The sequence below is a fragment of the Erithacus rubecula genome (genome assembly GCF_903797595.1).
Source record: "Erithacus rubecula genome assembly, chromosome: 6".
Taxonomy (NCBI): Eukaryota; Metazoa; Chordata; class Aves; order Passeriformes; family Muscicapidae; genus Erithacus; species Erithacus rubecula.
The window spans coordinates 10,986,559-11,014,153 of record NC_136688.1 but is presented as its reverse complement, the minus strand read 5'-3'; the positions used below and the strand labels follow the sequence as shown (position 1 = coordinate 11,014,153).

Below are 27,595 nucleotides of genomic sequence, written 5' to 3'. Positions count from 1 at the left end.
CAGGGGCCAGCAGCCCGCACCCTTGGAGTGAGTGCGGACCCCTTAGCACTGTGTTTCCAGACTCCTGCGAGGGGACTGGCCAGGAAACGGGGAAGTGAGTGAGGTCTAGAGAGTGAGTGAGGCCTCTCCTAGGTACAGAGAGTAATCCCCCCCCCAGCCAAGTAGGGGCTTAAGTGTGGCACGCAGAGTCTGGGTGGCTCCGGGCGTGCGGGGCTCTAGGCTGGTGTGTGTGGCATGCAGTGTCTGGGTGGCTCTGGGCGTGTGGAGGCCTAGACTGAGACTGAGTGGCACACACTGTTTTTAAGTGGCTTAGGCAGCTCTGGGTGTGTGGAGATCTAAGCAAAAGGTAAGTGGGATGCAATTTTTTACATGGTAGTAATTTATTTAAAGGTTGCCATACTAATTGAGATTTCTGTTCTTTCATATAGATTAGTTTATGTATATATACCATTTTAGTTTCTTTAAGCCACCATTTTTCTTTCATTCCTACACTACTTTCCATTTTTGTCACCCAAAAATTTTTGTTTAAATCACTAGTTTCATATTTAGTTAAAAATGGATTTATTAATATTTAATTATATATATATATATTTACCTCAATATCTTTAAATCACCATCTTTATTTTGTTTCCTACACTCATTATTATATATATATTTAGTACTATTTCTTAGGAGCACCATCTTTATTTTATTTCCCACACTAATAATTTTATATATTCATATATTTATTAATGTTAAATTATTTTTATTTATTTATATGTCAATATGTATATATTTATATATTTATATTATATATACTTATATATTTGTGTTATATTGGTTTATTACCTGAGATATGGGGCAGTGTGCAGGGAAGAGTGCCCGCACGGACAAAAAAAATAAAAATGTTCTTAAGAACATTCCTCCTAATAGCCCTTTGGGAGAAATGTTAGCTGAGTGGGATGGGAGAGATTTAGATAAAATAAAAATGATAGAGTACTGCATGGAAATTTGACCCAAGGAAATTATTTCAGACGGACCTGTTTATTTGCCATGGTTTGGGTCCAAAGAAAAATGGCTATGTGTAGCTTTAAATAAGCATGTCAATTTAAAAACAGTACAAGACACAGAAGAAATAAAATATGCGGCTTATTGGCTGGAAAATGTGAAAAAAGAAAAGAAAGTAAAAGTGTATAAAATGTCTAAGGAACCAGATCAAGAAAAAGAAGAAATTTCTGGGAAGGAGTGGGATCCCCTGGATTGCCTCCCACCTCTTCTACCTCTACCTCTAATTCCACCTATAGTCCATCCTCCTCTCCCAGCATTACCTCCTCCACCAGTACTGCTACCATCCTACCAGGCCCCCTTCCAGCTTTTCAGGATCCCTCTCCCTACCCCCATAACTCAACCCTGTCCCTCTAACCCCTGCTCAGCACCTAACAGTGTCTCTGTTTCCATCCATGTCCCCAAAACTTTCCAAGATGCTGATCCTCAAGTTGAAGAAAAAATGTCAAATGCAATAGAAGGTGGCTTAAAAACTCATACATGCAATACCTGATTCCAGACCAAAAGAGGCCAGGATCAGGAAGGAAAATCTGAATGAATGTTACCCTTAAGAGAGGTACCTATGGGAGGAGCTAGGGGAGGTATAGGTTTAGTCAATATGCCTTTAACTGCCTCTGGAGTGAGAAATTTTAAGAAAGAAATTAAGGCTCTGCTAGAGGATCCCATAGGCATTTCTCAACAACTTGATCAGTTCTTAGGACCCAATATATACACCTGGGAAGAATTAAACTCAGTCTTAGGAATACTTTTTTCCCCTGAGGAGATTCTTATGATTTGGGCAGCTGGTATGTGCATCTGGGAGAGAGAGAACTGAGGTGGTCCTAGGGGTGATGAAAAGATGCCTAACAATCCTCCGGGCTGGGACCCAAATAAAGAAGAGGGGAGAAGGAACATGAGGGAATATAGAATATTAATTGTAAGGGGGATAAGGGAGGTGGTCCCCAGGGCAAATAATGCAAAATTAGCACTTGACAGCTAGCAAGAAAAAGACGAATCACCCAGTGCTTGTCTTGAAAGACTAAAAAGAAAATTCCAGCTTTACTCAAGTGTAGATCTAGAAAGTCCAGAAGGACAGGTTTTAGTAAAAATACAATTTGTAACAAAGGCCTGGGTTGATATCAGAAGAAAATTAGAAAAATTAGATGACTGGCAAGAGAAGGGATTAAATGACCTATTAAGAGAAGCACAGAAAGTATATCTAAGGAGAGAGGAAAAGACTAAAATTAAGGCGAAGATTATGGTGGCAGTTGCAAGAGAGAGCATGGGAATTGGAAGAGGTGAACTAACAGGAACTAGAAAAAGTGAGTCAAGGGAGATGGGAAAGAGCGAACCAAAAAGAAAAGTAGAAGAAGAGAAGGAGCTGGACAAAAGAAGGAAAACATCAGGAGTGGATCTAGTTTGTTACTATTGCAATGAAAAAGGTCATACAAAAAGGTATTGCAGAAAGGGAGTGGGATGAGGCAATGGAAAGAGAGCAGGATGCTCTGGAGAAAATTTTAAAAGGAGAAGATTAGGGGTGTCAGGGGCTCTGTGCTCTGAGGGATAAAATTAAACACCCAGATGAGCCCTTGATAAACTTAGATGTTGGCCCTCAGCAAAGATTATGAATTTTTAGTAGATACTGGAGCAGAAAGAACAAGTGTAATGGAAATACTGGAAGTGTATAAATTAAGTAACCATATCTGTAAAGTAAGAGGTGCTGAAAATAATCCTATTGATGTATTTATTATAGAAAAAGGTGCATGTAAAAGGAAATTTTAGAGAAGATATATATATTATACATGCCCTGGCTAGATAGCCATCTTCTAGGCCGAGACTTACAGGTGAAATTAAATATAGGTGTGGTGCCAGAAGGAGAGCGTATGGTGACTAAAATAAAGGTGCTAAAAGAGGAAGATGAAAAGGGGATAGATCCAAAGGTATGGGCAGAAGGAGGAGTGTAGCTGCCAAGGCCGGAGGCTTTCCAGCCCCAAGCTGCTACGAGAGTCCAGATAGCTCAGGGAATTCTCGAGGCAGAGCCACAGCTATGTGCTAGCAGAGACAAAGGCTTTGAGACTTGATACAGATATTCTGAAGATAGCTTTATTTATTTGAAGGGAGTCCAACTGCAAAGTCTGTTTATACAATATAACTAAGGGTTTTTATAGCTTTCTAGGGGATTGAATTCCTCACCAATAAGAACTACAAATTACAAATTAACCAATTACCTTAAAATTCTAAGTAAGAAAAGACCAATCACTTAACCACTTTAAAAACCAATATGAATCCTAAAAGATAACAGAAGTTTTGATAAGGAGGAGAGGGGCATACTCTAAGGAGTATCTTTGTCTTCAAGGAATCAGGTCCCAGGGGTCCTGTTTGGGGGAAGTAATATCTTCCACAGAGGAGGCCATGGATTGTTAAATATTCCCCCCATAAAAATTAAAATGAAACCAGACACACCACCAATAATAGTCAGGCAATACCATATTTCGGCAGAGGGAAAACAAGGATTGACACCAGTAATCCAAAGTTTAATCAAAGATGGAATTTTAGAACCATGCATGTCTCCACATAATACTCCAATATTACCAGTAGAGAAACCAGATGGAACATACCACTTAGTGCAAGATTTAAGGGAAGTGAATAAGCAAGCTATCAGTTGTTATCCAGTAGTAGCTAACCCATATAATTTATTGAGTAAAATATCCAAACATGCATGGTTCAGTGTGATAGATCTGAAAGACACTTTTTGGTCCTGTCCATTAGACAAGCAGAGGGTGGTTTGCCTTTGAATGGCAAGACAAAGCCACTGGGAGAAAGCAACAACTGCAATGGACCTGGTTACTCCAAGGGTTTACGGAATCACCTAATTTTTTTAGCCAAGCCCTACAAGGACTAATACAGCAACTTGCACCGAGTGGAGAAACACAGGTTTTACAAAATGTAGACAATCTATTAGTTTCTATTAGTATTAGGAGAATTGAAAGAGGACATTCAAAAGGCCACAGTTGAATTACTAAACTTTTTAGGAGATAAAGGCCTAAAAGTGTCCAAGAAGAAGTTGCAATTTGTGGAGCCAGAAGTGAAATATTTGGGTCATCTAATTGGGAAAGGATACAAGAAGTTAGATACTAGCCGAGTACAAGGAATATTATCGTTGCCAGCACAAAAAAACTAAAATAGATATAAGAAAGTTATTAGGGTTAATTGGTTATTGTAAACTATGGATAGATTGTCATATGCAATTAGTCAAGTTTTTATATGATAAGTTAATAAAAGATGAACCTATAGATTGAAATGGAAGCAATGAAAATAAATTGACAGAACTGAAAGAAAAGTTAACAACTGCTCCAGTATTAAGTTTACCTGATTTAGACCGACTGTTTGAACTGTTTGTTAATGTTGAAGAGGGAGTAGCTTATGGAGTCATTTTACAAGAATGGCGTGAAGCTCGGAAACCTATAGCTTACACATCCAAGTTATTAGACCCAGCTGTTACGGGATGGCTGACCTGTCTCCAGGCAGTGGCAGCTAAGGTAACTGTGGTAGAAGGCTATAAACTGACCTTTGGGAACAAAATTAAAGTGTACACTCCTCATAATCTTAAAAGCATATTAAACAAAAGAGCTGGCCAATGGATCTGAGATAGGAGACTTTTAAACTAAGAACTGATTTTAAATAACAGTGAAGATTTGGACTTAGCTATCACAAAAGCCAAAAATCCAGCACAATTTTTATATGGTGAACCTGAACAGGAATTAGAACACTGGTAGATTTACAGGCAAAAGTTAGAGAAGACCTTTTAGAGCATCCATTAACTGAAGGGGAGATCCTCTTTATAGATGGCTCATCAAGAGTTATGAATGGAAAAAGAATCTCAGGATATGCAATCATTGATGGACAAAGTATGACTGTAATAGAAAAAGGAAAACTCCTGTTTAATTGGTTGGCACAGTGTTGTGAGATCTATGCTTTGTTAAGAAGGTTAAAATGGTTAGACTGCAAAAAAGGAACTATTTACATTGACTCAAAATATACTTACAGAGTAGTAAATACATTTGGAAAAATCTGGACTGAAAGAGGATTTATCAATTCAAAGGGAAAAACATTGATTCATGAAGATCTAATTAAAGCTGTGCTAGAGGCCCTAAGGGGCCCATTTGAGATAGTGGTAGTACATATAAAAGGACACCAAAAAGGGGACTCGAAGGAAATAAGAGGAAATAATTTAGCAGACCAAAAAAAGCAGCCAAAAAAGCTGCTATAGAAGACACAGAGAAAGTCCTTCAGTTAAAAGAGGTAGAGAACAAGGAGGATGAAGACAAAAGAGATGGGGATATACCAGTATTCAGTGAGAAAGAACTAAAAGAATTACAAAAACATGGTGCTGTTAAAAATAGTAAGAGGGAATGGAAGCCTGATGGAAGACAGGTATTACATAAAGCATTAACAAGGAAAATACTAGAAAACTTGCATGCCTCAACTCATTGGGGAACCCAGGCATTGTATGATCATTTTATGAGAAACTATGTATGTATTGGAGTATATGAAATTGCTAAAACCATAACACGAGACTGCATGATTTGTCGAAGAATAAATAAGAAAATAATGCGACAACCACCTCAAGGGGGACGAGAATTGGCAATGAGATCCTTCCAAAATACACAAATTGACTTTGCAGAGTTACCACAAGTACAAAGATTTAAATATCTATTAGTAATAGTAGATCATTTAACACATTGAATTGAGGCATATCCAACTACTAAAGCAACAGCCAAAGTGGTCAGTAAGATTCTGTTAGAACAAATTATATTCAGATATGGAATAATAAATACTATAGACTCTGACAGAGGACCACATTTCACAGCAAAAGTTTTACATCAGATAGCAAATGCTTTAAATATTGTGTGTAAGCTACATACCCCCTGGAGACCACAAAGCTCTGGAAGGGTTGAACGAATGAACCAAACATTAAAAATAGCTCTTACAAAATTAATAGAAGAAACAAAAATTAATTTGCATAAGTGTCTTCCTCTGGCTCTAATGAGAGTAAGGACAAAACCAAGGGCAGATATGGGGGTTTCTCCATATGAAATGATGTTTGATTTACCCTTTTTAGCCACCTTGGGTAACACCAGAACATATGAAGAAGAGCAAAGTGTGAAGAAGTACATACAAACGATAACAAGCACCTTAGAAGAGTTACAACAGAAAGGCTATCTGCTTCAAACACACACCTATTGACTTCAAAATTCATAAATTTCAACCTGGAGACTGGGTTCTAATTAAGGTTTGGAAAGAGCAACAATTAGCTCCAAAGTGGGAAGGTCTCTTCCAAATTTTGTTAACCACAGAAACGGCTGTCTGAACTCAGGAGAAGGGATGGACTCATCTCTAGGGTGAAAGGACCAGTCTCTACACCTCCTGAACTAACTTCTGTCCTCAATCCAGCTCCTATTGAATGGACAACTAGAAAGACAGACACTAAGTTACTTTTGAGAAAGAAACCACAAGAAGGATTTTCTAAATAAGCACTATAAGAGACTTTTCCTCCTCCTAAAATCTAACACCTGGGGCAGGAAGATATTTAGCTAATGTTTTTAATGTATTTAAAAAGAGTTTTAACTTAAGAGTTTTAACTTATTAAGATGTACATCTTTTTAGAGTTGCAAATAAGTTATGATACCAGGATCTGTGCCTTTCTAAAGTTTTAAATAATTTATATGGAATATAGAATATAGAATATAGAATATAGAATATAGAATATAGAATATAGAATATAGAATATAGAATATAGAATATAGAATATAGAATATAGAATATAGAATATAGAATATAGAATATAGAATATAGAATATAGAATATAGAATAGGTGTTTAAGTAAGGGGGCGAGACATGGGTAGGAAAGTGCCCAGTAGCAGACCCCTGATTGTGTTAACCCTTCTGGTGGTGAGCATTCAAGGAAGAGAAGTGATATCCTGTGACAAATGCAATTACCCGTTATATGCAGGAGACTCTCGGATAGCCGTCCTCAGAACCCACTCAAATCCAAGTCCCAATTGTGCCAACCTTTTACAATTAACAACATGTATCGAGGATGGCAAAACCTATTGGCTGTATGAAAACATAGGGAATTTTAAACAAAAATTGTTGGTAGAATGTCCTATCAAAGAGAAATGGATCTGCTCTTAGAAGGGGCCAGTAACACCAGGAGCTGATGGGGGGAGTTACAAGAAGAAAATAAAGATTCCAATACAGCTGGGAAAATTTACAAGAAATACCAGAGGCACCGGAAAATATAACAGGTTTATGAAGAAACAGTTTAATTTAAGGGTTGATGTGGGCTAGAGCCTGATCAAAATTTTAGAGAGGGGAATTGTAATAAGTTATGATCAAAGTTATAACTGAGTGTTGTTGTCTGTATGTTGATTGTCTTGTTGACTGTATGTAACTGTCTGTTGTATCTTCCATTCGTTACAATGTTCTGTGTTCTGTGTTCCCGGTTGTTTCAAGAAAAAGACATTTGCCTTGCAGGAAAAAAAAAAAAAAAAAAAAAAAAAAAGGTAACCATAAGGCTTGTCTGATGTAGCCAAAGTTGTAAAACCATTTAATTTCCAACTTCCCTGTGACCCCACTGGGTGTTGGGGACCAACACCAGGACAGGGCACAGAGATCAGCCAGAGGTATGACAGAGCTCTGTTGCAACCCAATACCAGAGGTATAAGGAATGCTTTAACCCATCCCTCCTGTCTCTATCCTATTGGCTGAGAGCCAAATTCCCCTCCCTGACCCTTTCCTAGAAATGACCATTATCTGAGATCCTTCTTCTTTTTTGCCCTGGGACCACCATGAAACAAACTACGAATATTGAGAAAGACAAGGAGCCTCCTTTGAACCTTTTTTATCCTATGCAGTGCCTAGCTCCTTCTTAGAAATAGCTAGGAAGGAATTACAGTTTACTGCAGTTGGCGATCAATGGTGGGGCTTGAAATTAAGAGCCCACAGGTAGCTATAATCCCACTTTGGGGATTTTTATGCTCGTTCGCTCGATCAATTACCCCCCACGCTTGGCAGCTGTTTTTATACAGCCCCAGGCAGGGAGGATTGAGCCAGAAACTCTACTCTAGCACCAGAGTAAGCTGGCTCAAGGATAAGCAGTTTCCATGAACCACATGACAGCCCAGGTGTGCAGGACAGGTAAAAAGTCCCTTGTGGGAGGCAGGGACCCTAAAATTTACCCTTAGTGGCAGGGAGGGGATTCCCCAAGCAGACCAGTGTCGGCACAGCAGCAGAGGCAGGCATTAGGATCCTGCGCCAAAGCAGCAGCTGTAGCGGTTCGAGCGGAGCGGGTCCCCACCAGTGTGCATGGGAACTGCAAAAATAAACCCTGCTCAGAGCGGCGCAGCTCCGGCATTGTGCAGCACCTGTGGGCACCCCAAAAGCAGTGCAAGACAGCAAAGCTACTCTGGGGACGGCACGGCCGGCGGAACTCTCAACACGTCTTTGGGGTTGCGTCATCCCGATCACAGAAATCCCCACATTGCCTTTTCTTCTGGGTTTTTAATTTCGGGTCAGAAAAGAGTCGTTTTTGTTTGTGTGAGTGTTGCATGGAAGTACAGGGTATTGTGCAGATCACTTTTAAAACATCACAATGGGCGCACAGTTATCTACACATCAAAAGAGTGTATTTTCTCAAATTAAAGAAATTTTACATGCCGAAGAAATTACAGTTTCTAAAAAACTGTTAAAGCATTTTGTCTGTTGGTTGTTTTTTGAAATTCCAGACTGTGAATTACAAAATACAAATTCAGTTTTATTTTGGGATAATGTGGGAAATTTATTAACATCTAAAGTAGAGAAATTTGACTCTAATGCTGCTCTATTTCTTCCAATATTTTTACAAGTCCGCAAATGTTTATTAGTAACAGAGAACAAAAGACAGCCACAGATAAATCCTTTAACCCCCCCCCCCCCCCCCATCTCCTCCAAATTCCTCTGTCTTTGAAAAGGACAAGAAACGAGAGATACCTCAAGACGCTACTAAGTTTCCCCCCCCCCTGTATACCCAAGTTCTAAAAATTCTAAACAGCCTGTTAGACAATCCTCTCTATACCTGTCTCTTTCACCCATTTTACCTCAAGGGCACTGTGATGATAGTTCAACAGGTAACTTTCCTTTGTCTCACAGTGGAGACCACATGGTCAATGTCAGCAGCCAAACTTCAGCCTCTTCATCCCATAACCCTTTCTTCCCCTCAATTCCCTTCCCTGCTCCCTTTCCTTTCCCCTCTCATAACCCGTTTCTGCTCCCGTGTAACTCTACACCCACAAGTTCCCTTAGTCACCTCTTCCTGGCTCAAGTTACAGATATCAATCCTCCTAATTACAGCGAAGGCCAGGGAGAGAGTGATAACCCAGCGGCTGCAGTCAATGGGGGAGGAGAAAGTTCAGCTAACAGCAGCTGGGGAACACACTCTGTCCCTGCAGTAGGGGAAAATGCACAATCTCCCAGGCTGATCTATAAAGAGACACCTAACCCTAAAGCTCAAAACTTAGAAGAAGACTATATACCATCAGGTGCTCCTGTATTCTATGTTGGTAGGAGAAATGGCAAGAAAAATTAACAACCTCTATCATACCAGGATAAAAAGGAAATTTGTAAAGTACGAAGAGAAGCATTAAAATTTTTAAAGGCATGATGAAAGCAACTTTTACTTCAAATGAGATGATACCTCATGATTTAAAGGGTCTAATGGTTTAATATTTGAAAACGTTCTTTATTGGTTCTTTTAACAGAGCTTCACCAAAACCCTGACAATTCCAAAGATTCTGAAGATAATAATATTACACTTGATAATTTATGTGGTGAAAGGACTTGGCATTGCCCTAAAAAACAAACTCGAGTGTTATCGAAATTTGTTTTAGATAAAATTTGCAATATAGCCAAGAAAGCTTTTAATCAATTACCAACGGTTGATGTAACTGGTAGTTATATTAATGTTAAACAATATGATTCTGAGAACTTTTTAAAATTTGTAGATTGTCTGCGCACACAAGTGGAAAGACAAGTACACGATCCAGCAACCCAGGCGAAATTGATAAAAGATATGGCACAAAGAAATGCCAATGAAGCGTGTTGCAATTATTCTGTCTTCCTATGTATCCAGAACCAACTTTAGCACAAATGATAGAAGCCTGCACCAGTAAAGCAAAACTGTTCAGTGCATCAGAAAGAAATCCAAGGCCAGCACCATCCAAGCCTGCAGCAGCTGAAGCACCACGAGCGAAGAAGCAACCAGTGCCACCTGAACAGCTGCAGCATATCACCAGCTTCCAGTGTAAAAAGCAAGGACATTTTGCTAGAGAATGCCCTCTTAACCAGAAACAAAAGAAATCCAACAAACAAAAAATCTGTGTTTACAGCGCTATTAACATAATAACTCAGAAAGATATAAATACTGTGGGTACTACTCTGGCAAAAGCCTCTCTCTTAAAAACAAAGGGGGAGGATGGGATAAAAGGTGTGGGTATACAAAACAAATTAAATGTCAAATGTTCTATTAACCAAGTCTGGCAGCCTTGTGGCCATTTCAGGCTGGAGAATACCCAAGGTTTTCATTTCAGGTCTACTGATTGGACAATTATTACTGTGGACCTGTCAAGCAGACTAGTAGATGTGACCATATTTCACATGGAAATGGAGAGTGAGTATTTTGTTGTTGGAGACACAGCACACACACCCTTAGAAATTGAAGTAGTTCCTATAATCATGAAAGGAAAAATATCCTGCCTCATAATATTTGCACACTGTTCTCAGCCACCATTATACCTGGGTGAAGGGCAAATCTCAGCCCAGGCCATTCCCATTCCAGCGGAGGTCACAGCAGATGGAAAATCACCTGAGGCCTACTGGGTAGAAACAGTGGGTGAGGATAAACCTTCTTTGGCATGCAACCTTACACATGGATCAGATCATCGCCATGTGGAAGGAGTGCTTGACACAGGGGCAGATGTGACGATCATACCTGAAAGGATATGGCCTTCACACTGGGAATTGCAACCTGTGGCTGGAAAAATTCAAGGTATAGGAGGAATTAAATTGGCAAAAATATCAAAAAGCATCATGCAAATTGAGGGGCTGGATGGAAAATTAGAGTGTCCGTCCGTTTGTTATAGATTACAAGTGTCCCTTATGGGGGAGAGACACCATGACCCAGTGGGGAATTAGAATAATTATCCCTGAAACTCCTCGGGATTTTTAGAACTGGCCACTGTAGAGCTCCCTGCCCAGAAATTAACATGGCTGAATGACACCTCAATTTGGGTATCACAGTGGTCAATGAAAAAGGAAAAGCTTAAGGCACTTGAAGAACTTGTGGAGGAGCAATTAGCAAAAAAACACATTGAAGAGACAACAAGCCTTTGGAATTCCCCAATCTTTGTATTAGAGAAACCGGGAAGGACAGCTGGAGATGGTTACATGACCTCAGAGAAATAAACAAAATGATTCAGGACATGGGGTCTCCTCACCTTGGGATGCCATCCCCAACGATGTTACCTCGAGATTGGCAATAGGCTGTATTAGACATCTTATCAGGCCATGGGACAGGCTGGATATGTGTCCTCGTTGTCGGAAAGGCCCTTACTTCACTAGTCAATGCTGCTCTAAGTTTCACCAGAATAACCAGCCTTTACAGCAGGGACACTTCTTTCTTTCAGAGCGCAGGGCAGCAACGCGTGCAGACAGAAATCCCACATCCTGTGCAGCAACCAGGAGCTGCTTTCAGCTTTCAACCAGCCCTGCCCCCACCCGGGCCATCACCACCTATGTGCAGCAGCTCCGGCAGCCCTGAACTGCGCAGATCAACCAATAACACAGTAACATTGTCTGACTGCAAGGTTTTTTGTCTCCCTACAGGCATCTATGGACTCTCGGAACGCAGTTACCATGCTTTGCTCACAGGCAGATCATCTACCTCGATAGCAGGATTGTTTCTGCTTCCCAGTGTCAGTAACTCTGACTCAGCTGGGGAGATAAAGATCATGGTTGGACCTCCCCAGCTGCCCTGTGTGGTCCCAGCCAGGACCAAAACAGCCCAACTCGTACCTTGCCCAGCAGCACTCCTTCCTGCTCCCCCAATAGCTGAGCAGAGGGGAGGCAGGTTTGGTTCAACAGGGGTCTCAAAGATTCTTTGGACATAACACATTACACCTCAGCATCCCACATGCCAATGCAAAGGGACTCTGAAAGGCAGGGACACAGTCTTAACAGGCATTACTGGTACTGATGCAGATGTAACTGTTGTCTCAAAGAGCCGATGGGAAGCAGCCTTGGCTATCAAAGCTACCACTTGATACAGATCAATGGCCCTGAAAGACACCTCACCCCAGTCAAACTAGTTAAGCTATTTAGTACTTTCTTTTTTACTTTTTTTGCTTTTCTGTCATATATGCATAAATGTCTAAGAAAATATTGCCTCAATTTTTTAAGACAGTTACTACGGATATATTAATAATCCTGATTATGTGGTTAATATAATGATTTTTGTTTTTTCCGGTAGTTATCATATTGGGAAAGGCTCAGGCCATAGCTGAGAAACTGTCTCAGCCTGGGAAAAGGTTTCCCAGCATGAGAAAGAGAAAAAGAGCTTTGCAAAGTCTTCCTAGGCCTTCAGTGGTGTCCACAGTTTAAGAGGGTATTTTTAGTTGACAGGAATGGAGGAGATTCGGGAGATAAGACAGATAGCATGGTGCATTTTGATATGCATTTTGATAACCAAGATGTCTTGGCAACAACAAACAGAGCCTTGAAGATTACAAGGAGATTGGATCAAGACTGGTGACAAGAAAGCAGATTAAATCAAGCAGAAATATAAAGTTTGTCAGTTTTAGGTTTAACCCAATGAATATAGTAAACAATAACTTCTCTTCCTAAGAGGGGTATATAAACATATGGAGCTCACAGTAAATCTGCATTCTGATCACGAGTCAGTAATCTCCATCTCCATCTCAATAGTCAATACAGAATCTTGTCATTTGAACAGCCTGAAATTGTCCCCTCTCTTTCCTGGGGTGGATCCTTAGGACCCTGCAGTACAAATGTACAGCTAAATTTTGATTTCTAATTCCAATCTACTTTTGCCATTTGTATGGCACAATTTCAGTGTTGCTGACATTCACCACACAGTTTCCAAGAGGATGCATGAAAGAATAAATTCTGTGCATGAGCTGCAGCACAGGCTCACAGCAGAGGGATGATTTAGGATTTCGGCAGTGCCATTGCTTCTGGGAAGAGGCGAATCAAAGCTGCTCTCTTGGCTACAACCTTTAGAAAGTTGCAGGTTTCATCTGAGTCATCTTCTACACTCCATTGGGAGTCACACAGCAGCGTACAGTGAATTCCAAGGAATTCCTGGGAAGCTGAGATGAGATGACTCCTACCCAGGCTGACATGCCTCAGGGATCTGGGATGCTCCTGCTGGAAACTGGCACTTGTGGTGGCCCTGGAACCAGAACTGTCACCTCTCTTCCCTGCTGACACCGTGTTTGTGTCCCCAGCTATGGAATCTCACATCCCCTCACCAGGCCAATCCTTGCAAGTGCAAACACTTCATGATTCATGAGCTAAAGGGGCATCTGGAGAGTGGGAGAGGGACTTTGGACAAAGATATGGAATGACAGGACAAGGAGGAATGGCTACTCACTGCTGGAGGGTGGGTTCAGGTTGAATATTGGGAAGGAATCCTTCCCTGTGAGGGTGCTGAGGCCATAGCACAGGTTGCCCAGAGGGAATGGGTCAGGTGAAAACAACCTGTGCTGGTTTTGCATTAATTGGCACTTAGAAGAGGGCATCAATGGAAGTTTCTCCCTGAGAACTTCCCCTGTGACTTGATGGGACCAACTGGAGGCTGGTTTGGTTCTTGACAGCCCGGGAAAACAATTGGAGGATTTGTTTTGCCTCTGTGAATTCACATTTTGAAGCTGTCAAACCCCAGGAATGCCCTTTTGTTCTTCTAGCAGGAGTGCAGGTAACCAGGCCTGCCAGGCCTGAGGCCTGCGGGCCTGGCAGGCAGGGAGGTCTGTCTGTCTGTCTGTCTGTCTGTCTGAAGCTGTCTTGTCCCGGGAGGGAGGAGGGGTGGCTATCAGGAGTGGGTGCCAGCTGAGCCCAGGGAGGCTGATAGAGGTCCCAGCCATCCCCTCCTGCTTTCCAGAGGGGCCGCTGCTGTTTCTGGCCCGGGCCAGCCCCTCCCAGTCTCCTAAGATTCTGGGATCCTGGCACGGCTCCAGCATGGACTGGCTGCGGCCTCTGCATTCCCCATGTGAGATCTTTACTCTTTCAATGCTCAGATAAAACTTGCAGGCCTTCAATCCTTCCTGGAGGGAGAGGGAAAAAGAACAGAAGACACCAAGATCAGAGAAGCAGGAGTCAGCTTCCAGATGGAAGGAGAATGAGGAGATGCCAGGAATTTGGGCTGAAAATCCTTTTGTAAGCGTTGGGGATAGACTGTAATGCACTAAAGATTCTTATAAACCATGGAAAAAGGCGGGGGGGGGGGGGGTTAGTGTTCAACTCGTAGCTCATGAGCAAAGGCACTTGTGCTTTGCTCTAAGGGAAGAAGATCCCTGTCACTGGAGATGGAACATGAAGAGGAAAACAGAGGAGGAGAACCTTGGCTTTTGAACAGCTCGTGCTTAAAAGTAACACGCCATGAGTTTAACATGGTGCTAAAGCACAGCTCTGGGAAGGCTGTGAAGATGGGAGGAGTTTCATGATTGTGGATTCCCTGGGCAGCTGCTATCCCTGAATAGTGAAGCCAACAGAGAAATGTTTTTTCCTCTTGTGGAAAAGTCCCTATAGCCTGACAAGGGGAGACTCCTCTCCCTAGAGTGACCTAAAAACACTGTTTTTATGTTAGCAACTTACAGAAGTGTTTCTGTATGTTGTCATTGAGAAAGAAAAGAGAGTGTGGGAGAAGGGAGGAGAGGTGGTCTGAAGGTTTTATTCTGAATCTTAATAATCTTTTATGTTGCTAATAAAAGTGTTCTTTACACCTTTTAAGTTTTAAGCCGGTCGTGCTTTTGCTCCTAATCCTATCTCACAGCAGGAAATAAGTAGATTGAAATTGGTGAACTAAACCTGCTACACAACCACAAGTGTTCCCAGGACTGAGGAGTAGGAGGATGAGCTCTCGTGAAGGGCTGGAAAGAGGACCACGGCCCCCAAACATCTGGTCTCTAAGAGCTTTCATTGCATCATTAAGGGAATTGGCAGAAATTGATGTGCTCTGAGTGCTGATAACCTGGCTGCAAGCAGCTGATTGCTGTCCCTTCCCTTCAGTTGTGTGAGCCTGCAGTAGAATTACAAAAATGGGAGTTCTTGGCTCAGCTGTGCTTTCTTGAGTCCAGTGGAGGTTTTGGCAATGATTCTGGAGCTCTTCCCAGAATGGAAAGTTGTTTCTGACAAACACCCTAATGCTTCATTAGCACTGCCAGCATTCCAGTGCCACCTTCAGCACCATCATCCCTCTGGTACTGGAGGGATAGTGACCCCTCAGGGAAGAGAAATGAGGAATGGTGGAAACCTGTCAGGTGAGTGAAAGAAGTTGAAGAAATGGACACTCTCCTGGGAAGGAGTGTTTCTACTTAGGGTGAAATGAGGAGTCATTCCCAAAGGTAAAACAATTTGCTTTGAAAAGAAAAAACCAAGATATATACTCAGAGAGTGGAGGTCTGACGTAGCCAAAATTGTATAACCACTTCTGCCTGCCCTGTGACCCCACCGAGTTTTGGGGAACAACAGCAGGACAGGGCATGGAGAGGAGCCTGCAGGATGAGAATGGGGAGCTCCTGGTGGTCTGGGCACTTTCTCATTCATGTTTCTGACCTGGGAGGAGCTGCTTTAGGACACAGATCCTATGACACAGAAAAAGATCCTAGGTCACAGAAAGCATCAAGAAGTACCAGGAAGCACCACTGACCTGCACAGACCCCCTTTGTCTGCTGCTGTCCCACAGTGAACAGGTCAGTGCAATGTTTTCCTTCCTCCCTTGCCCAATTTCCTCTCCTCCAGCAGCTGCTCTGTTCCTGCCACCCTCTCCTGGTGACTGCAGTGCCCTCCCCAGGTCCCTACTCTTCTGCCACGTGCATCCCATCTCTATGTTGCATTGACATTGGCTGAAATAAACTTTCTAACACAATGGGAAGCATTCAGAAGCAGGAATTCTTTACCTGCACAGGACACACAGAAGGATCTTTCCCTGATCTGTGTGTGTGGTGAGAGTTTATTTTACAGCAGGGGTTTTATCCGTTATAACCACACATAGACGTTAAAAGGTTTTATGTAGCACATAACTAGGTATTCCTAGGTTTTCATGTATCAACCTCCTACTGGATATACTTTGATGATCCTGGTGGATCATTTGGAGTGTCTCTGGTGCTCGTATTCAATGACTCCTTCAATATTAAAAGTGATCGTGCCTTGAACTTGTTGTTTGGCCGGCCATATGCTCTTGCTTCTGGTAACAGAACTTGCTCCAAAGCCACTTATGTGTTTTTGCACTGGCTCCAGCCGCATTTATTATCCTGTGAGCACATTGGTGCTGGGCCTTCCTCCTCCCTCCTGGGTCCTAGAACTCTATGGCCAGGAGGAGCAGAGACACTGCTGGGGTCCCAGGTGGAACAGGGAAACAGTGGGGCTGTTAGAGGAAAACAAGCAGCCCTGCGTGGGTTCTGGGGTGTCAGAGCAGGATGGAGGGGTCAGGAGAGGGTCAGAGGGGTATGGAAAGGATGTGGATGCCAGGAAACCCAGAGGAAAGCAGAGCCCGATAGGCCAAGGTCAGATTGGGGGTGGTATGTGGTGGGATGGGATGGGATGGGATGGGATGGGATGGGATGGGATGGGATGGGATGGGATGGGATGGGATGGGATGGGATGGGATGGGATGGGATGGGATGGGATGGGATGGGATGGGATGGGATGGGGTAGATGGGGTGGGGTGGGGTGGGGTGGGATGGGGTGGGATGGGATGGATAGGATAATTAGGATAGGATAGGATAGGATAGGATAGGATAGGATAGGATAGGATAGGATAGGATAGGAAGCAGCTTACTTCTTCTTCCTTGGGCCCACTGGAGGCTTTGGAAATCATCCTGGAACAGTTCCTTTGAGGGGAGTTACTTCTGACAAGCAGCCAGCTGCCTCACCAGCACTGCCAGAATTTCTGTGCCATCAGCACCACCAGCATCTCTCTTCTGCTAGAGGGACAATGACCCCTCAAGGAAGAGAAACGAGGAATGGTAGAAACCTGTAGGGACAGGAAAGGCAGTCAGAGGATGGGACATTGTGCAGGGAAGGAATGTTTCCCATCTGGAGGAAATGAGAATATTTCTAAAATGTTTGCTTTGGAAATTTTGACAGAAATCACTTCCTCTGTAGCAAAACAAAAACAAAAAATGACAAGAACAAAAAACATCAACAACAACAACAACAAAAAAAAAAACCCACCAAAAAATCTCCCAAAAAAAAAGAAAACAACCTCCCCCCCCCAAAAAAAAAACCAAAAAACCCCCCAAAAAACCCAAAACCCAAAACCAAAGCAAAACAGAGAAAAAAAAAAAGGAAGAAAAACACCTTTGAGGAAGTGAATCTCTGACGTAGCTGAAGATGCAGTTTCCGACTCCACTGAGTCTGGGGGTGTAACAGCCTGGTGGAGGACAGAGAGAGCTGGCAGAACCCGACTGCGGAGTTCCTGGTGATTTGGGCATATTCTCCTTCATGTTACTGACCTGGAAGTAGCTGCTTTAGGACATGGATACCAAAAAAGCAAGAGGTACCAGGAAGCACCACTGACCTGCACAGACACCCTTTGCCTGCTGCTGCCCCACAATGAACAGGTCAGTGGAATGTTTTCCTTCCTCCCTCCCCCACCTTCCTCTCCTCCAGCAGCTGCTCTGTTCCTGCCACCCTCTCCTGGTGATTGCAGTGCCCTCCCCAGGTCCCTACTCCTCTAGCCTGTGCTTTCCTTCCGCACCCCCACTGAATATCCCAACCCTCCCATTTCCCCCTCCCAACCCACAATTTCCACCACCCTCCTCCCCTACAGATCTCACTTCTCCCCACTGAATTCTTCCCAATGCAGGGAGCTGCTGAGAAGTCACACGGTCCATCCCTGGATTCTCCAACCACTGACTCCCATCCACTCTGACCATAGCCAGGGGCCACATCCCACTGTCTGCCCAGTGTCCATCCATGGAAGTGACCACTGTGTCCCCATCTTCTCCCTCACCCATTGAAGGGGCTGATCTCTGTGAGACAGATGTCACCGGTGTAGCCATACACAGTGTGTCACTGCTCATCTGCCTCTGTGGGCTGGCTGGGAATGGGGCTGTCCTCTGGCTCCTCAGCCTGGAAAGCTATAACACTCTCATATTCGATGTGGCTTTTTCTGACTTCCTATTCCTTTTCCTCATGGTTTCCTCTGCCATTCTTTTCCTGGTGGAGGACATCTCCTGCTCTCTTATCATGTCCCAGACATTCGTGAGCATCCTTTTCCAGCTGTCACTTCTCTCCTACTCCTGTGCACTGTTCCGGCTGATGCTCAGCAGCAATGCAGTCAATAAGTACCTGCTCTGCAACCTCCTCTGCCGCCGAGACCTTCCTGAACGCCTGAGGTGGGTGGTGTGGAGAGCCCAATACTGGGCTTTCTTTGTTCTCTTCACTGCTGTTCCCTTGCTGACATTCCTGTGCCCATCAGAGGAGCAGAAGCACTGCCGGGTAGCTCTCATCTCCATGTTCTCCATCATCCTGCTCCTCTTTGTTGCCCCCATGGTCATTTCCAGCACAATCAACATTATCAAGGCCAAGTATGGCTGTAAAAAGGAGCGATCCAAGACAAGAGACAATGTTCTCTTCATCATTGTGCTCATCACTCTCCTCCTCGGCATCTGGAATTTCCTGCAGCAGCTTGGTTACTTCCCTGTGCCCTACCAGGTTGTTTTCCTGTTCACCTGCATCCACAGCAGCATGAAACCCTTCATCTACTTCGTGGCAGGGAAGTGCTGGAGTCCCGGCTCCATGAGGTCCCTCCGTATCTCCCTCCAGAGGGTCTTTGAGGAGCAGAAAGAAAAAAACTGCCTGCAGAAATTATGCCATCTCATACACAGACATCTGAGCCTGATGATCCCTTCCACTGCTCTGCTGAAGTACCTTGACATAGGTTTCCTTGAGTCACCTCATCAATAAATATCCACAGCACCACCCTCCCTATGCTTGTGCACTCATGCAGGAGAAGAGAGCAGGAGTATTGCCAGGGGCAATGGGACAGGGATGCTTTGCCATAGAGCACATTGCAGCATGGCTTTCCTCCTCCCTGCCATGCCCACATGGCTCCAGGCAGTGCAGCTGAGCTCAGTGCTGTTCCCTAACTCTCTTCCCCATGACATGACCCTCATTGCTCCAGCCCCAGGGAAGGAACTCCATCTCCTTTGGATACCCAGATGAGTTTCATGGTGTTTTGGGGGATCTCTTGCCTGCAAAGAATGTGACAGTTTAAGGCCTGGGGACACACCCAGCATGGGGTGTGATTTCCCAAATCCCTGTGGGGCTGTTGCCTCTGGATGGTAGGAGAGGCATTGGGATCATAACTCAGCTTCCTTCCCCTTCTGTCCAGCAGAGCTGGCCCTGCATTCTCAGCCAATGGGAAGAGACACCAGGTAGAGCTGCAGAGCTGGACAGGGACAGCAACATTCCCTTGTACATTCAGTGGGAATTTCTCACATTCTTTAATACTAGAATTAAATCCTTCTGAGTAAAGTGCAGGCTCAAATGTGACCTCCACTGAACCCTTGTGCCTGTGACCAGAAAGAGCTTTCAGCATGGAAATTCACATCACCAGATGCTTGGACCATTTAATTGCACAGAAATTTGAAGATTATGCTGCTGTTCAGCAGAATGGGGCCATCCTCAGGTTCTCCAGCATCAGTGTCCAAGGAAGCCCTTGACCATCTCCATCCTGAACCTGGCCACATCAGGAGGAGCTGAAGAGAGACTGTGCACAACAGCTTTAGCCAAAATCCATCTTGTACTGATCTTTGTCATTTTGTTATTATCCCTACAGTAAATTGGCATTTATGTCTTTTGTTTGACTTCAGAATGTTACTCTGAACCCAAAATTTGTTGAATAAATAACATCCGGGTTTTTCTACAGAGCCTATCCCTGGTGGACAATGTAAAAAAATGGCTCATTTCTCATCTCCAACAATATTTATAGCTTTTAGTGCCCTACGGACCTCTCTTATTTCTTCTTGCAACCTGGAGAACTTCACCTGAATGGACTCACATCACCTCACACACACCAGCTGATGCTTCAGAATATTAATCCCCAAGGAGCAAGAGATGCCCGGAAGCACTGCTGATCTGCACAGACGGCCTTTGCCTGCTGCTGCCCCACAGCAGCATGAACAGGTCAGTGGAATGTTTTCCTTCCTCCCTCCCCCACCTTCCTCTCCTCCAGCAGCTGCTCTGTTCCTGCCACCCTGTTCCAATGACTGCAGTGCCCTCCCCAGGTCCTCTCTCCACTGACCAGCAATTCCCCTCTACATTTCATGCTGAACATCCGAATTCTCCCATTTTCTTATCCCACTTCATAATTTCCACCATTGTCCTCCCTTGCACTTCTCCCCACTTAATCCTTCCCACTGCAGGGAGCTGTTGAGGACTGCATGTTCCATCCCTGGATTCTCCAGCCACTGACTTCTCATCCAGTCTGACCACAGCCAGGGACCACATCCCAGTGCCTGCCCAGTGTCCATCCATGGAGGTGACCACTATGTCCCCATCTCTTGCCTCACCCACTGAAGGGAATGATCTCTGTGAGATAGATGTCACCAACATGGCCATGCACAGTGTGACACTGCTCATCTCCCTCTGGGTGCTGGCTGGGAATGGGGCTGGCCCCTCTCTATTCAGCACCAGCAGATGCACCGACTTGCTGGCCAACCTCACTGCTGCCCACTCGCTCTTCCTCCTCTTCACAGTCCCCTCCACCCTGCCCTCCCTGGTGAATGTGTTCTGCTCAACTTTGGTGCCCCCTATGTATTTGAGCTTGCTTTTCCAGCTGTCACTGTCCTCCTACCAGACAGAGTTAATCTGGCTGATGTTCATCAGCATCAAAAGGTATCGAGAGCCCATCAACTTCTGACTTTGGTTCCATTCCCACCAGTACCAGCACCAGCTGAGGGTGATGATGAGACCCCTGCTTTGGGCCTTTTTCTATGTTGTCATTGCTGTTGTTCTAATGGTGAATTTCCTGTGCCTCTTCCAAGGGAAATGCCTGGTGGTTCACATGTCCCTGTACATTCGCATGTGCCTCCTCTTTGTCACATCCTTGTTCATTTCCACTGCAATCATCTACATTATGGCCAATTTTTACCCCCAGCTGGAGGAACCCACTCTGCTTGAAAGCATTATCTTCTTCTCTGCACTCTACTCCTTTCCCATCAGCCTCTCCAATTTCTTGAGTCACCTCGGCTACACTGCATGGTGCTTTTCCTGCTCACCTGCATCCACAGCAGCTTCAAACCCTTCATCTACTTCTGGATGGGGTATCTCAGGTTACCATGAGGACTGGACACCACTCCATGTCCCTGTGACTCTTCTTCCAGAGGGTCTTAAAAAAGCTGAAAGTCAACACTGCCAGTGGCAATGATGCCACCATGGACACAGCAGTCCCAGCCTGATGATCTCTTCCACTGCACTGATAAAGGACACCAGGACATTGGCTAAGGATCATTGAGCCACTGCATTAATAAATATCCATGGTATCCCACTCCTGCTATATTCCTGGACTAGAGGGGAGCAGGGGCATGTGGGACAGATGTTCTGCATGGAGCAGACTGGAGTATGGCTTCCATCCTCTCTCACGAGTCCTAGAACACAATTCCCCAAAAGGGATGGTGCCTCACACAGCTATGATCCCAAATTTCCCCCTATCACCTGGTTTCTGCATCTCGCTGCAGTCTGATATCAATAAAAAGCATAAAGAACCTTGACTTGCCTTTGCCCTCTCTGCCAGCACCTCCCAGCTTCCTCTGGCTCCTGCTGCCAGGCAGGAATGTGGCTGGAGGATGGGGATACATCCATGGCTTGTGCTCCCTGGAGCAACCAGGATGCCGAGTGCCCAGAACTGGGCAGGTATCGGCACAGCCAGCACGGACAGGATGGCCCAGGGGCTCAGCATTCCCCCCTGGCTGCTCCAGAGTGTCACAGCAGAGATGTCCCTGGTCCTGGGTGGAGCGGGGCAGGAGTGGGACTGTCAAGGGGAAAGGCAGCCCCAGGTGATCTGGGAGTGTCAGGGGGGTCAGGAGGGGCCAGGAAGGGTGTGGATGCTGCCGAACCCAAACATCCCGACTGGGGAGCAGCAAAGCCTGAAGGGCAGCGCTTCAATGCAGGGAGTGAACATGGGATGGGGTCACAATCCACTCACATAATTGGGATTAGTGGTGGTTCCTTTTACCTCGGGGTGCAAAAGACACACAAAGGGGGACTAAGGTATTTATTCATCAGCAAAACAACAATGCACCTTTACTGAGTGCCATAAACTCTGTTTTTTGTAATAGAAGGGAAAGATATAAAGGAAGCAAAGTGAAGAGAGAGAGAGAGAAAGAGGGGAATGAGGAATAGCTACCAACAGATGGGACAATGTCCTCATGCTCCAACCAAAAGACGTGTCTTCCTTCTGCGGGGAGATCTTTTCAGAAAGTCATCTTTTCATAGTCCTTTGCCAAAGTGAGTGGCCTCTGGCCAAGATGTGGGGAGATTTCTGGACTATTGTGAGTGGTATCCTGTTGCCTGGAGAAGCAGGTGTATATGTGCAGAACATGCAGAATGCAGTGTACCATGACGGTACAGGACACTTGCAAACAGTTCCTTGGCAAGCATCCACCTCAGCCAGGCCAGGACTACTATCCAAAGCAATGTGGGGTCCTTGGGGTCTTAGTCTCTGAGCTTGGTTGGTCGTGAGGCAGGTCAGGGAAACTTCTGACCAACTCTTACAGATGGGATGCAATGGAATGCGTTGGGATGTGATGTGGAGTGGGGCAGAGATGGTGATGAAGAATGATGACAAAATCAGGCAGAATTAAGTTCATGTGAAATATTTGGCAGGAGGACATAGAGAAGGATGTCTCCTAATTTCTGTTTGGGTGAAACTTTACGGGAGGGATTTTATGTATTATATCCACACATAATCATTAAAATATCTATCTTATCTGATACACAAACACCATTTTCCTTGAAATCATTTCCATGAATCTTCTTCCTCCCGAGCATAATTTAATGGCCCTGGAATATCATCTAGAGGGGTCTCTGGTGGTCATATTCACTGAGTGCTGTGATACTAAATGTGACCTCGCCTTGAACTCTACCTTTGGCCATGTGCTCTTGCTCTTTGTCACAGAAGTTCCCCCAAAACCACTGCAGGCATTTTAATCTGTTTCTCCACTCGTTCCAGCCCCATTTATCGTCCTGTGTTCTTCTGCAGAGCATATTGGAGCTGGGCTTTCCTCCTCCCTCCTGGATCCTAGAACTCTACAGCCAGGAAGAGCAAACACTCAGAAATTTTGGAACTGCGCCATACCGCAGTGGACTATGGTCTGGGGTCTCCTTACTTCAATCATTTATTAAGAGCAACTTTTACTGCTAACTTCATGATTCCTCATGATGTTAAGCCTTTCACAAATCTTTTTCTCACACCAACACAATATGCAATATTCATGGCACAATGGAAAAAAAATCTGGAGAGCGTGATTTTCATGCATGCAAGGCATGCTAACCAAGCCCTGGGTGCCTTAACCATTGACCACCTAGCCAGAGAGAGAGTGCATACCGATCCTAATGGCCAAGCTGCCTTACCAAGAGAGGCCCTGGAGGAAATCACAGAGGCAGCTCGTCTGGCTCTTCTTAAGGTTCCTGATGCCAGAACACTACAACAGTCTTTCATAAATATTAAACTGGCTTCCCAGGAGCCTGATAGTTTGTGGACAGAGTAAAACAAACACTGGAGAGATAAATTGATAATGATCAGGCAAGGGAGGTTGTACTCCTCAAACTGGCTATAGAAAATTCAAATGAAGACAGTAAGCGCCTCTTGAAATCCCTACCCCCTGAGCCTGAGCACACATTACTTCAAATGATAGAAGCCTGTAACTGCTTGGGGACATTACAGCACACTACAGCTCTCATCAGGCCGTGGGACAGGCTGGATATGTGTCCTTGTTGTCGGAAAGGCCCTCACTTCACTAGTCAATGCTGCTCTAAGTTTCACCAGAATAACCAGCCTATACAGCAGGGACACTTCTTTCTTTCAGAGCGCAGGGCAGCAACGCGTGCAGACAGAAATCCCACATCCTGTGCAGCAACCAGGAGCTGCTTTCAGCTTTCAACCAGCCCTGCCCCCACCCGGGCCATCACCACCTATGTGCAGCCGCCTGGCAGCCCAGAACTGCACAGATCAACCAATAACACAGTAACATTGTCTGACTGCACAGTTTTTTGTCTCCCTACAAAAGCCTTCGGGACCCTCGGAACCTGGTTACCATGTCTTGCTCACAGGTAGATCATCTACCTCCATAGCAAGATTGTTTGTGCTGCCAGGAGTCATTGACTCTGACTCAGCTGGGGAGATAAAGATCATGGCTTGGACCCCTCCAGCTGCCCTGTGTGGTCCCAGCCAAGACCAAAATATCCCAACTCGTACCTTGCCCAGCAGCACTCCTTCCTGCTCCCCCAATAGCTGAGCAGAGGGGAGGCAGGTTTGGTTCAACAGGGGTCTCAAAGATTCTTTGGACATAACACATTACACCTCAGCATCCCACATGCCAATGCAAAGGGACTCTGAAAGGCAGGGACACAGTCTTAACAGGCATTACTGGTACTGGTGCAGATGTAACTGTTATCTCAAAGAGCTGATGGGAAGCAGCCTTGGCTATCAAAGCCACCACTTGATACAGATCAATGGCCCCGAGGGACACCTCACCCCAGTCAAACTGTTGTATTACCAGTTGCTTTCCTTTAATTCCATAGTTTTAACAAGTTTTTTATTGTGAAACTTTCGGTACAGCTATGTAGAAATACAAGTGCAATTATTCTTCCTTGGCATGTTTAGGTATATTGAAGGACCACGAATAGTAGCTTATTCTTTAGAATAAACAGAACCCTAAATTTTGTAACTGTTTGTATGCAAGGATCAGTCTTACACACCCACTAACCTGACCAAACTATTTGTGTAAAATTCATTGTTTTAGCCTTCAATATTTATATCCCATTACTTTAATTAGGCCAAACTCAAATCTATCATACAGACATTCTTAAAAAAGCTGCAGCAGTTGAATTCCTGCAATAAATTCATGTTGCTACTGTCTCAATACAGTTCTTTACCTGCATATTTAACTGCTGTATGACAAACACTCAGCAACTTTTTGTAATGTTGGAGTCAAAATGAATTAAGATTCTATTAAGGTTAAGTACTGTGAAGTTAATTTTTGTTAAGATTAAGTATTCGACTAGGCAAAGTTAAATTTAAGTGTTATTCAATTTAAGTTCTACTATTTTGAGTTCTGTTAAAATCAATTCAGTAATCTTAACTTGAACTTCTCTAAGGTGCACTTTTATTATATCTAAGTAATGTTAAATTTCAGTGAAATTAGTTTTAAGTTCTATTAAAATATGTTCATTTGAATTATAAGATGCAACTATTTTGATATAGAGATGAGTAATGTGACATTTGCATGGAGCTAATTTCTGTTAAAACCTGTTTATTTAAATTACAAGACACAGTTAATTTTGGTAGAGATAAGACAAAACTAATTAGTTAAGCTATTTAGTACTTTATTTTAATTTTTTTTTGCTTTTCTGTCATATATGCATAAATGTCTAAGAAAATATTGCCTCAATTTCTTAAGACAGTTACTACGGATATATTAATAATCCTGATTATGTTGTTTATCCCATGACATGAATTCACTGATTTTTAATTACAGGCATTATCCATAAGATATTATTAGTTTATTTATTTGCTATTTGTCTATGGTACCATAACTGTTTAACTGAAAATAAACTACAAAGCTTGCTGCTATTCAAACTTTAATATATCCTTGTATAGCTACCTAAAAGACATGAATCATTTTAAGAAACCTTACTGACTACTATAACTTAGAGGATTTTAGAATGTATTAGGGACATGTTTCCAGTTAAGGCCTGGACCCTGGTCAAGTCCTAGCCTTGCTAAGTCAAGAGACATGCCAACAATCCATGTGTTTTCAGCAGCAAAATTATACTTCAGTAATTTTGAATTGCTGAATTTGGACCTCTAATTGCTGAATTTGGACCTATAATAGCTGGAATCCTTTTTGCACTGAACTTGGAAAATCTTACAGGGGAATGGTTTTCCAACCCTGACTCTAAAAGGAGGCTGGCCAGTTACTGTAGACTCTGGGTGATGGTACAGTATTTAGGGAATTGATAATGCATTGTTTTAAATCACCATTCTATCTTTTGTGTATTACCAATCACCTGTACTAGCTAATTTATTTTTGCTTGGTGTGAATTTATTGTTATTTATTGTTTTATTGCATGGTTTTTTTGCTTTTTATGTTGCTGTTGGGGGTTGAGTGTTTTTCTGTTACTGTGTCAATTGAAAGAATTTTTCCCATTATCATGCCAATGGAGCTGGCCGGGCTACACCCAGAGTCCCTGATGAGTCCAGACAAAGGGGTGGGTGGGGACGGCTCCCGGAGGGGCCTCTGAGGCTTCCGGGAGGGCACTCGCATTTCCGGCGAGCTGGGAGGAGGACGCCTGGGATCGTTCAGCCACGCGGCCGAGCACAGGAGAGCCAGACCCTCTGCGATCACCTGCCCTGCATCTGCCCTGTTCCAGCCTCCTGCCTCTGCGGACACAGCTGATCACCCGGACACACACGGTGAGCGAGGAGCCGCCACTGCAGCCCGTTCCCGCCTGGGACCGGCGTGGCCGCTGCTGCCCCTCCCCCCTCCTTCCTGCCTCCATTTCCCGCTTGCCTTTTGGCAGATCCGGGCTCTGGACTAAGCACAGAGACAGCGTGCTTGCATCTAAAGGGACTGACACCGAGTTACCTATTTCGTTCTGTTAGCAATTTTAACTGTTATTGTTTTCTGTTTGTATAGTTAGATATATTAGTAAAAGAGCTGTTATTCCCACCCCCCTTATCTCTGCCTCAGAGTCCTTGATTCAAACAATCATAATACTTGGGGGAGGGGAGTGGAACCAAAAGTCTCTATTCCAAAGGGAAACTTCTGCCCTTACTGGCAGACACCTGTCCTTTCAAACCAGGACAGATTTTGGTGCCCAGACGTGGAGCAGAGGGCACTGAGTTGAGAGTTAACACAGGAATAACAGCTCTCTTAACTGGCAATATGTTGTCTGGTTTAATCTGGTTTGTGTTCCATGTGGTCACAGCCATCTCCCTCCCATTTGTAAGCCCTTTTTTGAATTTGGGCCCCCTCACCAAGGTTGCTGTGGCTATTGTCCGATTGGTTTG

General features: G+C 44.1%; 3 protein-coding genes and 1 pseudogene across 4 annotated transcripts in view; 3 read left to right on the top strand and 1 right to left on the bottom strand.

Moving 5' to 3' along the window:
* LOC306803420 (proto-oncogene Mas pseudogene) overlaps nucleotides 1-22,073 on the top strand; it is a 43,455-nt pseudogene extending 21,382 nt beyond the window's left edge. Inside the window, exons 5-6 of the transcript XR_013777951.1 lie at nucleotides 17,818-17,918; nucleotides 21,461-22,073. The product of XR_013777951.1 is annotated as a proto-oncogene Mas pseudogene (transcript). The remainder of the gene's footprint in view (nucleotides 1-17,817; nucleotides 17,919-21,460) is intronic.
* LOC306803425 (olfactory receptor 4D5-like) overlaps nucleotides 1-27,271 on the bottom strand; it is a 57,656-nt gene extending 30,385 nt beyond the window's left edge. Inside the window, exon 1 of the mRNA XM_079308826.1 lies at nucleotides 27,256-27,271. The gene's annotated coding sequence lies outside the window, so the exon portion shown is untranslated. The remainder of the gene's footprint in view (nucleotides 1-27,255) is intronic.
* The window catches only part of LOC306803436 (uncharacterized protein), a 100,395-nt gene that overhangs the window by 8,261 nt on the left and 64,539 nt on the right, over nucleotides 1-27,595 (top strand). The gene's annotated exons all lie outside the window — the stretch shown is intronic.
* The window catches only part of LOC306803435 (mas-related G-protein coupled receptor member H-like), a gene marked incomplete at its 3' end in the record, with an annotated part of 144,361 nt that continues 134,594 nt past the window's right edge, over nucleotides 17,829-27,595 (top strand). Inside the window, exon 1 of the mRNA XM_079308840.1 lies at nucleotides 17,829-17,929. The remainder of the gene's footprint in view (nucleotides 17,930-27,595) is intronic.